The 16,750-nt window shown below is 40.0% G+C and overlaps 1 pseudogene; it reads right to left on the reverse strand.

The window, feature by feature from the left end:
• Positions 1-6,793: 6,793 nt before the first annotated feature.
• Positions 6,794-16,750, reverse strand: part of LOC102952384 — a 66,783-nt pseudogene continuing 56,826 nt past the window's right edge.

Here is a 16,750-nt window from a genome sequence, read left to right on the forward strand (position 1 = left end):
TTTCACTTAGCATCACACTCTCCAGTTCCATCCATGTTGCTACAAAAGGCCATATTTCATTTTTTCTCATTGCCACGTAGTATTCCATTGTGTATATAAACCACAATTTCTTTATCCATTCATCAGTTGATGGACATTTAGGCTCTTTCCATAATTTGGCTATTGTTGAGAGTGCCGCTATAAACATTGGGGTACAGGTGCCCCTATGCATCAGTACTCCTGTATCCCTTGGATAAATTCCTAGCAGTGCTATTGCTGGGTCATAGGGTAGGTCTATTTTTAATTTTCTGAGGAACCTCCACACTGCTTTCCAGAGCAGCTGCACCAATTTGCATTCCCACCAACAGTGCAAGAGGGTTCCTGTTTCTCCACATCCTCTCCAGCATCTATAGTCCCCTGATTTCTTCATTTTGGCCACTCTGACTGGCGTGAGGTGGTATCTGAGTGTGGTTTTGATTTGTATTTCCCTGATAAGGAGCGACGTTGAACATCTTTTCATGTGCCTGTTGGCCATCCGGATGTCTTCTTTAGAGAAGTGTCTATTCATGTTTTCTGCCCATTTCTTCACTGGGTTATTTGTTTTTCTGGTGTGGAGTTTGATGAGCTCTTTATAGATTTTGGATACTAGCCCTTTGTCCGATGTGTCATTTGCAAATATCTTTTCCCATTCCGTTGGTTGCCTTTTAGTTTTGTTGGTTGTTTCCTTTGCTGTGCAGAAGCTTTTTATCTTCATAAGGTCCCAGTAATTCACTTTTGCTTTTAATTCCCTTGCCTTTGGGGATGTGCCGAGTAAGAGATTGCTACGGCTGAGGTCAGAGAGGTCTTTTCCTGCTTTCTCCTCTAAGGTTTTGATGGTTTCCTGTCTCACATTCAGGTCCTTTATCCATTTTGAGTTTATTTTTGTGAATGGTGTGAGAAAGTGGTCTAGTTTCAACCTTCTGCATGTTGCTGTCCAGTTCTCCCAGCACCATTTGTGAAAGAGACTGTCTTTTTTCCATTGGATGTTCTTTCCTGCTTTGTCAAAGATGAGTTGGCCATATGTTTGTGGGTCTAGTTCTGGGGTTTCTATTCTATTCCATTGGTCTATGTGTCTGTTTTTGTGCCAATACCATGCTGTCTTGATGATGACAGCTTTGTAGTAGAGGCTAAAGTCTGGGATTGTGATGCCTCCTGCTTTGGTCTTCTTCTTCAAAATTACTTTGGCTATTCGGGGCCTTTTGTGGTTCCATATGAATTTTAGGATTGCTTGTTCTAGTTTCGAGAAGAATGCTGGTGCAATTTTGATTGGGATTGCATTGAATGTGTAGATAGCTTTGGGTAGTATTGACATTTTGACAATATTTATTCTTCCAATCCATGAGCACGGAATGTCTTTCCATTTCTTTATATCTTCTTCAATTACCTGCATAAGCTTTCTATAGTTTTCAGCATACAGATCTTTTACATCTTTGGTTAGATTTATTCCTAGGTATTTTATGCTTCTTGGTGCAATTGTGAATGGGATCAGTTTCTTCATTTGTCTTTCTGTTGCTTCATTGTTAGTGTATAAGAATGCAACTGATTTATGCACATTGATTTTGTATCCTGCAACTTTGCTGAATTCATGTATCAGTTCTAGCAGACTTTTGGTGGAGTCTATCGGATTTTCCATGTATAATATCATGTCATCTGCAAAAAGCGAAAGCTTGACTTCATCTTTGCCAATTTTGATGCCTTTGATTTCCTTTTGTTGTCTGATTGCTGATGCTAGAGCTTCCAGCACTATATTAAACAACAGCGGTGACAGTGGGCATCCCTGTCGTGTTCCTGATCTCAGGGAAAAAGCTCTCAGTTTTTCCCCGTTGAGGATGATGTTAGCTGTGGGCTTTTCATAAATGGCCTTTATGATCTTTAAGTATGTTCCTTCTATCCCGATTTTCTCAAGGGTTTTTATTAAGAAAGGGTGCTGGATTTTGTCAAAGGCCTTTTCTGCATCGATTGACAGGATCATATGGTTCTTCTCTTTTTTTTTGTTAATGTGATGTATCACGTTGATCGATTTGCGAATGTTGAACCAGCCCTGCATCCCAGGAATGAATCCCACTTGATCATGGTGAATAATTCTTTTTATATGCTGTTGAATTCGATTTGCTAGTATCTTATTAAGAATTTTTGCATCCATATTCATCAGGGATATTGGCCTGTAGTTCTCTTTTTTTACTGGGTCTCTGTCTGGTTTAGGAATCAAAGTAATACTGGCTTCATAGAATGAGTCTGGAAGTTTTCCTTCCCTTTCTATTTCTTGGAATAGCTTGAGAAGGATAGGTATTATCTCTGCTTTAAATGTCTGGTAGAACTCCCCTGGGAAGCCGTCTGGTCCTGGACTCTTATTTGTTGGGAGATTTTTGATAACCGATTCAATTTCTTCGCTGGTTATGGGTCTGTTCAAGCTTTCTATTTCCTCCTGATTGAGTTTTGGAAGAGTGTGGGTGTTTAGAAATTTGTCCATTTCTTCCAGGTTGTCCAATTTGCTGGCATATAATTTTTCATAGTATTCCCTGATAATTGTTTGTATCTCTGAGGGATTGGTTGTAATCATTCCATTTTCATTCATGATTTTATCTATTTGGGTCATCTCCCTTTTCTTTTTGAGAAGCCTGGCTAGAGGTTTGTCAATTTTGTTTATTTTTTCAAAAAACCAACTCTTGGTTTCGTTGATCTGCTCTACAGTTTTTTTAGATTCTATATTGTTGATTTCTGCTCTGATCTTTATTATTTCTCTTCTTCTGCTGGGTTTAGGCTGCCTTTGCTGTTCTGCTTCTATTTCCTTTAGGTGTGCTGTTAGATTTTGTATTTGGGATTTTTCTTGTTTCTTGAGATAGGCCTGGATTGCAATGTATTTTCCTCTCAGGACTGCCTTCGCTGCGTCCCAAAGCATTTGGATTGTTGTATTTTCATTTTCGTTTGTTTCCATATATGTTTTAATTTCTTCTCTAATTGCCTGGTTGACCCACTCATTCGTTAGTAGGGTGTTCTTTAACCTCCATGCTTTTGGAGGTTTTCCAGACTTTTTCCTGTGGTTGATTTCAAGCTTCATAGCATTGTGGTCTGAAAGTATGCATGGTATAATTTCAATTCTTGTAAACTTATGAAGGGCTGTTTTGTGACCCAGTATATGATCTATCTTGGAGAATGTTCCATGTGCACTCAAGAAGAAAGTATATTCTGTTGCTTTGGGATGCAGAGTTCTAAATATATCTGTCAAGTCCATCTGATCCAATGTATCATTCAGGGCCCTTGTTTCTTTATTGACTGTGTGTCTAGATGATCTATCCATTTCTGTAAGTGGGGTGTTAAAGTCCCCTGCAATGACCACATTCTTATCAATAAGGTTGCTTATGTTTATGAGTAATTGTTTTATATATCTGGGGGCTCGGGTATTTGGCGCATAGACATTTATAATAGTTAGCTCTTCCTGGTGGATAGACCCTGTGATTATTATATAATGCCCTTCTTCATCTCTTGTTACAGCCTTTAATTTAAAGTCTAGTTTGTCTGATATAAGTATGGCTACTCCAGCTTTCTTTTGGCTTCCAGGAGCATGATAAATAGTTCTCCATCCCCTCACTCTCAATCTAAAGGTGTCCTCAGATCTAAAATGAGTCTCTTGTAGACAGCAAATAGATGGGTCTTGTTTTTGTATCCATTCTGATACCCTATGTCTTTTAGTTGGTGCATTTAATCCATTTACATTCAGTGTTATTATAGAAAGATATGGGTTTAGAGTCATTGTGATGTCTGTATGTTTTATGCTTGTAGTGATGTCTCTGGTACTTTGTCTCACAGGATCCCCCTTAGGATCTCTTGTAGGGCTGGTTTCGTGGTGACAAATTCCTTCAGTTTTTGTTTGTTTGGGAAGACCTTTATCTCTCCTTCTATTCTAAATGACAGACTTGCTGGATAAAGGATTCTCGGCTGCATATTTTTTCTGTTTAGCACACTGTAGATATCGTGCCAAGCCTTTCTGGCCTGCCAAGTTTCAAAGGAGAGATCAGTCACGAGTCTTATAGGTCTCCCTTTATATGTGAGGGCACGTTTATCCCTTGCTGCTTTCAGAATTTTCTCTTTATCCTTGTATTTTGCCAGTTTCACTATGATATGTCGTGCAGAAGATTGATTCAAGTTACGTCTGAAAGGAGTTCTCTGTGCCTCTTAGATTTCAATGCCTTTTTCCTTCCCCAGTTCAGGGAAGTTCTCAGCTATAATTTGTTCAAGTACCCCTTCAGCACCTTTCCCTCTCTCTTCCTCCTCTGGGATACCAATTATGCGTATATTATTTTTTTTTAGTGTATCACTTAGTTCTCTAATTTTCCCCTCATACTCCTGGATTTTTTTTATCTCTCTTTCTTTCAGCTTCCTCTTTCTCCATAACTTTATCTTCTAGTTCACCTATTCTCTCCTCTGCCTCTTCAAGCCGAGCCATCATGGTTTCCATTTTGTTTTGCATTTCGTTTAAAGCGTTTTTCAGCTCCTCGTGACTGTTCCTTAGTCCCTCGATCTTTGTGGCAAGAGATTCTCTGCTGTCCTGTATACTGTTTTCAAGCCCAGCGATTAATTTTATGACTATTATTCTAAATTCACTTTCTGTTATATTATTTAAATCCTTTTTGATCAGTTCATTAGCTGTTGTTATTTCCTGGAGATTCTTCTGAGGGGAATTCTTCCGTTTGGTCATTTTGGAGAGTCCCTGGCATGGTGAGGACCTGCAGGGCACTTCCCCTGTGCTGTGGTGTATAACTGGAGTTAGTGGGCGGGGCCACAGTCCGACCCGATGTCTGCCCCCAGCCCACCGCTGGGGTCACAGTCAGACTGGTGTGTGCCTTCTCTTCCCCTCTCCTAGGGGCGGGATTCACTGTGGGGTGGCGTGTCCCGTCTGGGCTACTTGCACACTGCCAGGCTTGTGTTGCTGGGGATCTGGCGTATTAGCTGGGGTGGGTAGGCAAGGTGCACGGGGGCTGGAGGGGCAGGCTTAGCTCGCTTCTCCTTAGGTGATCCACTTCAGGAGGAGCCCTGTGGCAGCGGGAGGGAGTCAGATCCGCTGCCGGAGGTTTGGCTCCGCAGAAGCACAGAGTTGGGTGTTTGCGCGGAGCGAGCAAGTTCCCTGGCAGGAACTGGTTCCCTTTGGGATTTTGGCTGGGGGATGGGCGGGGGAGATGGCGCTGGCGAGCGCCTTTGTTCCCCGCCAAGCTGAGCTCTGCCGTCCGGGGGCTCAGCAGCTCTCCCTCCCTTTGTCCTCCAGCCTTCCCGCTTTCTGAGCAGAGCTGTTAACTTATGACCTCCCAGACGCTAAGTCGCGCTTGCTTTCGGAACACAGTCCGTCCGGCCCCTCGGCTTTTGCCAGCCAGACTCGGGGGCTCTGCTTGGCCGGCGAGCCGCCCCTCCGCCCCGGCTCCCTCCCGCCAGTCCGTGGAGCGCGCACCGCCTCGCCGCCCTTCCTACCCTCTTCCGTGGGCCTCTAGTCTGCGCTTGACTCCGGAGACTCCCTTCTGCTAATCCTCTGGCGGTTTTCTGGGTTCTTTAGGCAGGTGTAGGTGGAATCTAAGTGATCGGCAGGACGCGCTGTGAGTCCCGCGTCCTCCTACGCCGCCATCTTCCGGAACCTCCTAAAACGTTGAAACAGGATTATTTTCAGTTCCCCATATAGGCCGATCTGGAGAGGAGAGCTTGATCCAGCGAGACCAGATAGAATGTTCTAACAAAACCAAACTGAGCTTTGGAACATTTCAGGCCTGGCATGGAATGCCATTTTTACACAAGTGTCTTGTGGTTCAGAAATCCGATTTCACAACTTATCTTCCATTAGATGAAAGTGTTTACGGTGTGTCCGGAGCTGGAGTAAGTTCCTGCGGGTGCCCAAGAGCAGGGGCCTCCTCTCTCCTCTCATTAATTTGCTGATGCCTAACTGCACTGATGCAGAGGTGAGATACCGGGGAGAGAGGAGTTGTATAAGTTCTTTATGTATTTTGGATATTAACTCCTTTTAGATATATCATTTGCAAAAATCTTCACCCACTTAATAGGTTTCCTTTTTGTTTTGTTGATGGTTTCCTTTGCTGCACAGAAGCTTTTTATTTTGGTATATTCCCAATAGTTTATTATTGCCTTCATTTCCCTTGCCAGAGAAGATATACCTAGAAAAATTTTGCTACTGCTGATGTCAAAGAAATCACTGCTTATGTTTCCTCCTAGGAGTTTTATGGTTTCAGGTCTTTAATCCATTTAAGTTTATATTTGTGTGTGGTGTTAGAAAGTGGCCCAGTTTCATTCTTTTGCATGTAGCTGACCAGTTTTCCAACACCGTTTGTTATAGAGACTGTCTTTTTCCCATTGTATATGCTTGCCTGATTTTTGGAAGATTAATAATTAATCATATAATCATGGGTTTATTTCTAGGCTTTCTGCTCTGTTCCATTGAACTACATGTCTATTTTTTGGGCCAGTACCATACTGTTTTGATGACTACAGATTTGTAGTATATCTTGAAATCTGGGATTGTGATACCTCTAGATTTGTTTTTTTGTTGTTGTTGTTGTTGTTCAAAATTGATCTGGATATTTGAGGTCTTTTGTTGTTCCAAACAAATTTTAATATTTGTTCTAGTTTTGTTTAAAATGCTGTTGGTCTTTTGATAGGGATTTCTTTTTTTATCCAACAAGAAGCCATAACTTTATTAATGATAGAAACAGTACAAATTTCAAACCAAGCTTCAGTTATTCTTTTGAAACACCAACAAATGATCCCCATTTTCAGATGGTTATGTTGTTAATTCCATAATAGCATTTACAATGTCATTACTGTTGTTCTTCAGGGCTTTGCTCTTGACACATTTGCTTGTGACATGACAAATTCTATGTCCTTAACCTTTACACCTGTTCTAAAAACCTCATCCTTTTCACTTTCCTGTCGTACAGTTGGAGTCTGTGTGTTTTCCTGAATGTTGAAGTCAGCTTCACGTTGAACTTTGAATTTCTTAGCAGCTACTAGTTGTGTTTCCTGACATAAATCCAATTACTTGGCTTCCCCTAAAACTATGTAGATATCAGAAGCTGGGTGTTTGTAGACATCTGGTTTTGTGATGACAAAGAGAATATTCTTAGGTTTCTGGACAGTGACTCTTGTAACCTGTTGAAGACTCAGTTTGGACATTCCATGCCTTCCATGCCTTCTTTTCACTCTGGCTCTGTTGTGCTTTTTCTGACTGGTTCTTCATTGATTTCAGCTGCTGCTGCCAGTTGAGCTTATTGCACATTTGCCAGTGTGGAATCCTGTTCCTCTAGGTATGGTACTGATTCATCACTGTCAGATTCTTTTTTTTTAGTTTTTAAAAAATCTTTATTTATTTTTGAGAGAGAGACAGAGTGTGAGCAGGGCAGCAGCAGAGAGAGAGACACAGAATTGGAAGCAGGCTCCAGGCTCTGAGCTGTCAGCACAGAGCCCGACGCAGGGCTTGAACTCAACAAACGGTGAGATCATGACCTGAGCCAAAGTTGGCCGCCCAACCGACTGAGCCACCCAGGCGCCCCATCACTGTCACATTCTGTTCCAGACCCTGTCTCACAGCCTGGAGCTGTGGAAACTCCTACTCTGTAGCGAGGTTTTAGGGACTTCACCAGGCATTTTGTACAGGGAATGCAAAACTAAGATGGCGCAGAGAGTGAGCTAATAAGGACTTCATTGAATGTGTAGATTGCTTTGGGTAATGTGGACATTTTAACAATATTAATTCCTCTAATCCATAAAAATGGAATATCTTTCCATTTTTTTGTGTCACTTTAGTTTCTTTCATCAAATGTTTTATAGATTTCAGAGTACAGGTGTTTCACATTTTTTGTTATTTCAAGGTATTTATTCTTTTGAGGGCAATTGTAAATAAAGTTGTTTTCTTCATTTTCCTTTCTGCTACTTTGTTATTAAAGTATAGTAATACTACAGATGTATGGGTATTTATTTCGTATCTTGCAACTTTACTGAATTAATTTATTACTTCTAGTAATGTTGGTGGAGTCCAGGATTTTCTATGTATAATATAATGTCATCTGCAAATAGTGACAGCTTAAATTCTTCTTTAACAATATAGACACTTCTGAGGAGCCTGGATGGCTCAGTCAGTTGAATGTCTGACTCTTGATCTCAGCTCAGGTCTTGATCTCAGGGTCATGAGTTCAAGCTCCATGCTGGGCGTGAAGCCTACTTTAAAAAACAATATAGATGCCTCTTATTTCTTTCTCTTGTCTGATTGCTGTGGCTAGGTCTTCCAGTACTATGTCAAATAAAAGCTGTTAGAGTGGACATATTTGTCTCATTCCTGATCTTAGAGGAAAAGCTCTCAGGTTTTCACCATTGTGTATGAAGTTAGCTGTGGGTTTTTCATATGTCCGTGGTCTCTCTTTAAGTCTTTAAGTTTTTTCTAGTTCAGGATCTTCTGAAACCTGGACTCACTCTCTTCTACATTATTATCTTATTCTGGTCTAGTGATCATTCCTATCAGCATGCAAATGAGGAAAAAAGAACCCTCTCATGACTCCATGCTCCCTTTCTGCTACTGCCCAAATCCTCTGCTCTTTACGACAGAAAAACATCTTTAAACTATCACCTAGAGTCGCTGTATCCACTACTTTACCTAAGTTTCTAAACTCAAATCCACTCCAATTGGAATTAAAAATTAAAATTCCACTAAAATTATTATTTTCAAGGTCACTAATGGCATCTATATTACTAATAGGTAGAAACTTCTTTGTCCTTATTCAAGCACTGGGAAGCAATCACTCTTTCTTATTCTCGAAATACTTTTTTCTTTTATCTTATTGTCACAATATTCACCTGGGTCTCCTTTTACCTAACTGGCCTTTCCTCATTTCCCTTACTTATTTCTCTTCCTCTGTTCAATCTCTAAATGTTGGTATGTCTCAGTGTTTGAAACCCCTCTTTCCCATCCACACTTTCTCCCTAGAAAATTTTATGCAGCTGCACAACCATATACAAACCATCTATATGGGGATGGGACTCTTTTAACTATATTCCTGAACTCCAGACTTGTATATCCAACTACTTAATTTATCTCACCACTTGTATATTCAATAGGCATCTCAAACTTAACATACCCAAGCAGAAATCTTGATGTCACAAACACACAAAACCTGATCTTCCTCCAGCCTTTCCCACCTCATGAAATGGTACTACTATCCATCAGGTCACTCAAACAAACAAAAAAGGGAATAAGCCTTGATTCTCTTCTTTTCCTATAGTCCTAAACCAAATCTGCCAGACTTTCCTATGAATTTTTCCTTGAAAGAATATCTCAAATCCATCTACATTCCTCCATATCTATGGCTAATACCCTATCCAATAATTTCTCTTGCCTAGATTGCCACAATAGCCCCCTGACTGGTCTGCATACTTACATTGTTACCTCAGTATGGTCCATTCTACAAGAGCAGTGAAGGTCATCTTTTTCAAATATAAGTTAGATTATTTAATTACTCTCCCTAAAGACCTCCAAAAGCTATCTATTACTATCATTTAAAAATCAAAATATTTTAACACAAACAACTAGACCCTACTTGATTTATTTCTACCCCATTTCATGTCATACCACTACCTCTTTATCACTATGCTTCAGCCATACTAGCCTTTCTGTCCCACTGACATGTAACACTCTTAGTTCTTTCTCTGTCTATAAAGATTTTTCCCCAGACTTCACATGGATGGGTTCTTCTAATCATCCAAATTTCAGTTTAATGTCACCTAGTTACTCTATATCATATCACCTTGTTTTCTTTTACCTTAAACCTAATCATTATCTAACATTATCTTCCTTTTTTTATTACCAGTCTACTCCCATATAAAACCATAATATAAGCTACACAAGAACAGGGACTTTGCTATCATGTTCAACACTATATTCTCTACCTCTAGAACCGTGTTTGGCAGTTAATAAGCTCCATGAAGTCAGAATTGTGGCATTTTTATCACTATATCTTCATGGCCTGGAAGAGTTCCTGATGTATAGTAAGTACTCAGTAAATATTTGTTGAGTAAATAAATAAATAGTGGGAATGAAATAAATATTTGCACAATTAATCTCAGTCTAAGGTTAGCCAAGTTTTGATTTAGACCAATTATTTGTCTTAGGCTTAATACTGTACACAGTGTGAGCCTTGAAAATATTCATAAGATACAAAGAGAAAGTAATCCTGTAGATATCACTCATTCCTTGCTTTAATCATCAATCCTCTTCCGTTTAGAGACACAGGTTCCTGTCTCTAACACCTCTCTTTTCCATCCAAACATTTTCCTAAAAATTTTTACCCACCCACACAACTCTTAAAGACCATTTTTTGAGAATAAGTCCCACATTTTAATTATAATACTAGTTAGCCTTCACATTCAGCTATTACACCTTAGGTGCACAAAATTTCCCAACACCACCCTTGGAGATGAACATTGACCATTTCAGAAGAATCAGTTTAAGATTTTCCTGGGAGTGTCAATGCTTTCAGAATATGCTTGATGCTAAGGAAGATAACACCATTGATGGTTGGATAGAACCAAGGAAATTTTCCACATGCCAAAGAGAGAAAGAAAAAGAAAACACATAAAAGACAAGAAAATTAGAGGACTACTGTCATGGAAGCCCAATAACCACATAATATGACTCACAGAAAAATAAGAGAAAAAATGGGGATTAAATAATCAATGAATTTTTAAAATTTTTCCAGAACTGAAGAATATGAATTACTGGAATGAAAGGGTCCACAAATTCCTGGTACAATGGGTAAAAATATACCCGCATTGGTGTATAATCATAAAATTTCATACCACTGGGTACAAAAATACCACAAACTTCTACAGACAAAAGAAGGTTTTATCTAGAATCAGTATGGTAATGAACTCATCAATAACAACACTGAGGCTGAAAAACAGTTAAGCAATGCTTTAAAAATTCTAAGGGACATTTATTTCCAACGTGAAACTCTATCTCCTAAAGGACCGAATAAGTGTGAATGCAGAATTTAAAACTTTTTCAGACATTAAAGAATGAAAATAATTAAATGCTTTTCATGTACCCTTTCTCAAGAAGCTAATAACAGATAAACCCACTAAAATAAGAGAGGAAACCAAAAACAAAAAAAAGAGGACCCTAAGTTCACTTTGTCCCATCAGGATAACTAACACAGAAAATGACCCCAAAACTGGCAGAACACAATCACCACAGTTAACTGTAGAGGGGTCACATCAAAAAGGGTAGAATGGGCAGAGACACAGTTTGGAACCAAACTCCTGGTAAGACTAACCACAAACAGGAGGGACACTATAAGCTTTGAGAAGGTAGAGGAACAAACCCCACATCAGGCACCCCAGACGTGGGGTACCTGCAATAGGAAGATGAATCCCTATAATACTTGGCTTCAATAACCAATGAGGCTTAACTTTACAGGTTTGAACAACCAGCAGGTTTCACTCTGAGTATTTTAAAAATAAGCAGACTTAGGTCTGGGACAGCCAGAGGGTGATAGGGAACTGAGTACATACCCTTAAAGAGACAGTATAATAAACAACCCCTCCAAAATACAGCATGGAATCAGTAGTTTGAAAAGCGCTTAAAATATATAAGGAGATTTATTTACTAAACTCAGGGTGTGCACAGGAAGGGCAGTGATCTTTAGGAGACTTTTCCCAAATGAAAGAGCTGGTGGGCACTATTTCTCTCCCCACCCAGCCTAGATGGCTAGACACCTGTGGGAACTAGCATGACACTCTCCACCTACCTTGCTAACACCATGTACTCTGCACACTTCATTCTCCTGTGGATTCTACCCATATAAACCACCCCATTTGGCAGTAGTCCATCCAAAGTGGTTCCTGATACATCTTATTCTGCAAATAGCCATAACAATGACCAGCACCACTCCAAAGTGACTCATGCCCAGGAAAGGGAGAAATAACCATACACATGAATTCAACTTCAGCCCCAGCAGTGGTTTGGAGGAAAACATTTGATCTGACTGCTACCCCACCCACTAACAGGGGGAAGCACAAGGATAAAGACCTATAGTTGCAGTCATTGCAACCCGAACAGACAGACATCTGATCTAACTGCAGACCATCCTCTCAAGGAACAATACAGGGAGAGCACCCTGTACTTTTGTGGCACCACAGCCCCAGAAAATGAGTTGAAGGCAGGCATCAGGTTTGACCCAAGTACAGGCCCAATGTAGCCCAAGACTGGTCCTTAACAACAAAGGGAACAAACTCTGCCAACAGCAAGCAAAGTGGTGCATTGCAGCTGAATGAAGGGAAATATGGTTCAGCCACAATAGTAAAATGCAGACAACTCACAAACAGGACACCCCTGAAGCACCCGGTTCTGGTGAACAGGGGACATAATTCTACAGGGAATTTCAGGAACTTTTCTTGGTAAGGTTACCACTTTCAAAAGCAGGAGATATAGCTCACTTTCTTAATACACAGAAACAAGCACAGAGAGTTAAGCAAAATGAGGACACAGAGGAATATGTCCTAAATGAGGGAATAGGATGAAATCACAGCACAATAGCCAAATGAAACAGATAAGTAATATGACCAATAGAAAATTCAACCTACTGCTCATAATATACTTACTGGACTTGAGAAAAGAGTGGAAAATCTCGGTGAGACCGTCAACAAAGAGATACATCATATTAAAAAGAACCAATCAGAGATGATGAACTCAATAGATGAAATTAAGAATATTCTGCAGGGAATCAACAGTGGATTAGAGGAAGCATAAGAACAAATCAGTGAGCTGGAAGAAAAAGTGCTAAAAAAGCAACCAAGTTGAAAAACAAAAACAAAAAAAGAATAAAAAGTAAATATAGGTTAAGGGAAGGGTGCCTAGGTACCTCAGTCATTTAAGAGTCCAACTCTTGATTTTGGCTCAGGTTCATGAGTTCAAGCCCTGCATCAGATTCTGTGTTGGCAGTGCAGAGCCTGTTTGGAATTCTCTCTCTCCCTCTCTCTGTGTCCCTCCCTGCCTCTCTCTCTTTCTCTCTCTCCCTCTCTCAAAATAAATAAATAAACTTAAAAAATTGGTTAAGGGAACTCAACAACATCATAGAGCATAATAACCTTGCCATTATAGTGACCCCAAAAGAAGAAGAGAGAAAAAAAGATGAAGAAAATTTATTTGAAGAAATAATAGCTGAAAATGTCCCTAGTCTGGACAAAGAAACAGACATCCAGATCCAGGAGGTACAGAGATTTGCCAACAAGATCAACCCAAATAGGTTCACACAAACATAATTAAAATGGAAAAACAGTAGTGATAAAAAAATAATTTTTAAATCAGGAAGAGAAAAGAAAACAGTTACATACTAGGGAAATCACATAAGGTGATCCACTGATTTTTTAGCAGAAACTTTGCAGGCCATAAGGGAGTAGCATGATGTATTCAAAGTGCTGAAAGAAAAAAAAAACTGCAACCAAGAATACTGTATCCAGCAAGACTATCATTCAGAATTTAAGGATAGGTAAACAGTTCCCCACACAAATAAAAGTTACAAGTGTTGATCACCACTAAACCAGCCTTACAAGAAATGTTAAAGGAAATTCTTTGAGTGGAAAAACGCCAAAATGAGAAGTAAGAAAATAAAGAAAGGGGAAAACTTCAGTTAAATCGAAACTCAATAAAAGTAGTAGATTAATTACTTATAAAATCAATATGGAGGTTAAAGCACAAAAGTAGTAAAAGCAATTATATCTATAAAACTCACTCAAGGGATTCATGAAATAAAAGGATGTAAATATGACATCATATACATAAAATGTTAGGGGAAAATAAAATTTAATGCTTTCAGAATGGGTTCAAACTTAAGCTACCAACAATTTAATATAGACTGCTATATGCATAGGATGTTGTCCATCAACCTAATGGCAACCACATATCCAAACCCTATAATATGTATGCAAAAAATAAAAAGAAACGAATCCAAGCATATCAGTAAAGAATATAATCAAAGCACACGGAAAGAACAAGAGAAGAAACAGAGAACTACAAAAACAACAAAAGAAAACAAATAAAAAAATGTCAATAAATACGTATCTAAAAAGAATTACTTTGAATGTAAATTGACTAAATGCTCCAATAGAAAGACATAGGGTGACTGATTGAACAAAAAGAACACACACTATATGATTACATTCATACGTGGAATTTAATTAAAAAAAAACAAATCAGCATAGGGTAAAAGAGAGAGAGAGAGAGAGAACAAGAAAAAGACTCTTAACTAAAGAGAACAAATTGATGGTTACCACAGCAGAGGAGGGTGGGACCATGGGTTAATAGGTTATAGGGATTAAAAGATGCACTTGCTGTGATGAGCACAGTGATGTATGAAATTGTTGAATCACTATATAGCACACCCAAAACTAATATTACACTGTATGCTAACAAACTGGAACTTAAATAGAAATGTTTTTAATAAATAAATAAATAAGAAAGACACAATCATATGTTGCCGACAAGAGACTCACTTCACACCTAAAGAAACATGAAGATTGAAAGTAAAGGGATGGACTTAGATTCCACCCACATCTGCTTAAATAGCCCAGAAAACAGCAAGAAGACTAGCAGAATGAACTGTCTGGAGCCAAGCGTAGACAAGAGGCCCAAGGAAGAAGGTAGGAAGGGTGCAGAGATTGTGCACACCACATGGACTGGTGGTAGGGAGCCAGGCGGAGGAGGGGCAGCCCAACCAGCAAGGCAGAGCCCCAGAGTCTGACTTGTAAAAGTGGAGGGGCCAGACCCCATGAGTTCTGACAGCCAGCAGCACTTAACATCTGGAATGTTAGAAGTCAACAGCTCTGCTCCAAGAGCGGGAGGACGAGAGGACAACAGGAGGAAGAGTTGTTGAGCCTCAGAAGACAGACTTGGCTCCACGGGGAATAAAGGTGCTGGCCAGCGCAATCTCCCTCTCCCATTCCCCAGCCAAAATCCCAAAGGGAACCAGTTCCCATCACCAAACTTGCTTGCACCGCACAAACACCCAATGCTGTACTTCTGAGGATCCACCCCTCTGAAGGCTCTGCCTCCCTCCTGGTGCTGCAGGACCCCTCCTGCAGGGGACCACTGATGGCAAAGCAAGCTAAGCCTGCTCCTCCCACCCCTGTGCACCTTGCAGATACACCCCGGCTAATATGCCAGATCCCATAGAAGCAGCACCACAAGCCTGGCAATGTGCAAGTAGCCCAGACAGGGGCCACACCACTCCACAGTGAGTCCTGCCCCTGGGAGAGGGGAAGATAAGGTACACACCAGTCTGACTGTGGCCCCAGCGGTGGGCTGGGGACACACATTGGATCTGACTTCGGCCCCACCCACCAACACAAGTTACTCCAGACAGCTCAGGGGAAGTGCCCAATTCCTCGCCACTCCAGGGATATCCAAAATGATGTAAAAGAATTCTCCTCAAAAGAAACTCCAGGAGGTAATGACAGCTAACGAATTGATCAAAAATTATTTAAGCAATATAACGAACCATGAATTTAGAATAATAGTAATAAAATTAATCACTGGGCTTGAAAAAAAGCATAGAGGACAGCAGAGAATCTATTACTACAGAGATCAAGGGACTAAGAAACAGTCATAAGGACCTAAAAAATGCTATACATGAGGTACAAAATAAAATGGAGGCGACCACAGCTCAGATTGAAGAAGCAGAGGAGAGAATAGAGGAATTAGAAGATAAGATTATGGAAAAAGAGGAAGCTGAGAAAAAGAGAGATAAAAAATCCAGAAGTATGAGGGGAGAATTAGAGAACTAAGTGATACACTCAAATGGAACAATATCCGTATAATAGGGATTCCAGTAGAGGAAGAAAGAGAAAGGTGCTAAAGGTGTATTGAACAAACCATAGACAAGAACCTCACTGATCTGGGGAAGGAAACAGGCATTGAAATCAAAGAGGCACAGAGAACTCCCTTCAGATGTAACTTGAATTGATCTTCTGTGTGACATATCATAGTGAAACTGACACAATACAAGGAAAAAGAGAAAATTCTGAAAGCAGCTAGGGATAAACATGCTCTAACATATAAAGGTAGACCCATAAGACTAGTGACGAATCAATCTACTGAAACTTGGCAGGCCAGAAATGAATGGCAGGAAACTTCAATGTGATGAACAGAAAAAATATGCAGCTGAGAATCCTTTATCTAGCAAGTCTATCATTCAGAAAAGAAGAAGAGATAAAGGTCTTCCCAAACAAACAAAAACTGAAGGAATTCATCGCCACTAAACCAGCCCTACAAGAGATCTTAAGGGGGATTCTGTGAGTGAAATGTTGCAAGGACCACAAAGTAACAGAGACATCACTACAAGCATGAAACCTACAGATATCACAATGACTCTAAACCCATATCTTTCTATAATAACACTGAATGTAAATGGACTAAATGCTCCCACCAAAAGACATAAGGTATCAGAATGGATAAAAAAAAACAAGACCCATCTATTTGCTGTCCACAAGAGACTCATTTTAGACCTGAGGAAGCCATCAGATTGAAAGTGAGGGGATGGAGAACTATCTATCATGCTACTGGAAGCCAAAAGAAAGCTGGAGTAGCCATACTTATATCAGACAAACTAGACTTTAAATTAAAGGCTGTAACAAGAGAGGAAGAAGGGCATTATATAATAATTTCAGGGTCTGTCCATGGGGAAGAGCTAACAAT

This window comes from Panthera tigris, chromosome X (genome assembly GCF_018350195.1).
Source record: "Panthera tigris isolate Pti1 chromosome X, P.tigris_Pti1_mat1.1, whole genome shotgun sequence".
NCBI classification, from domain to species: domain Eukaryota; kingdom Metazoa; phylum Chordata; class Mammalia; order Carnivora; family Felidae; genus Panthera; species Panthera tigris.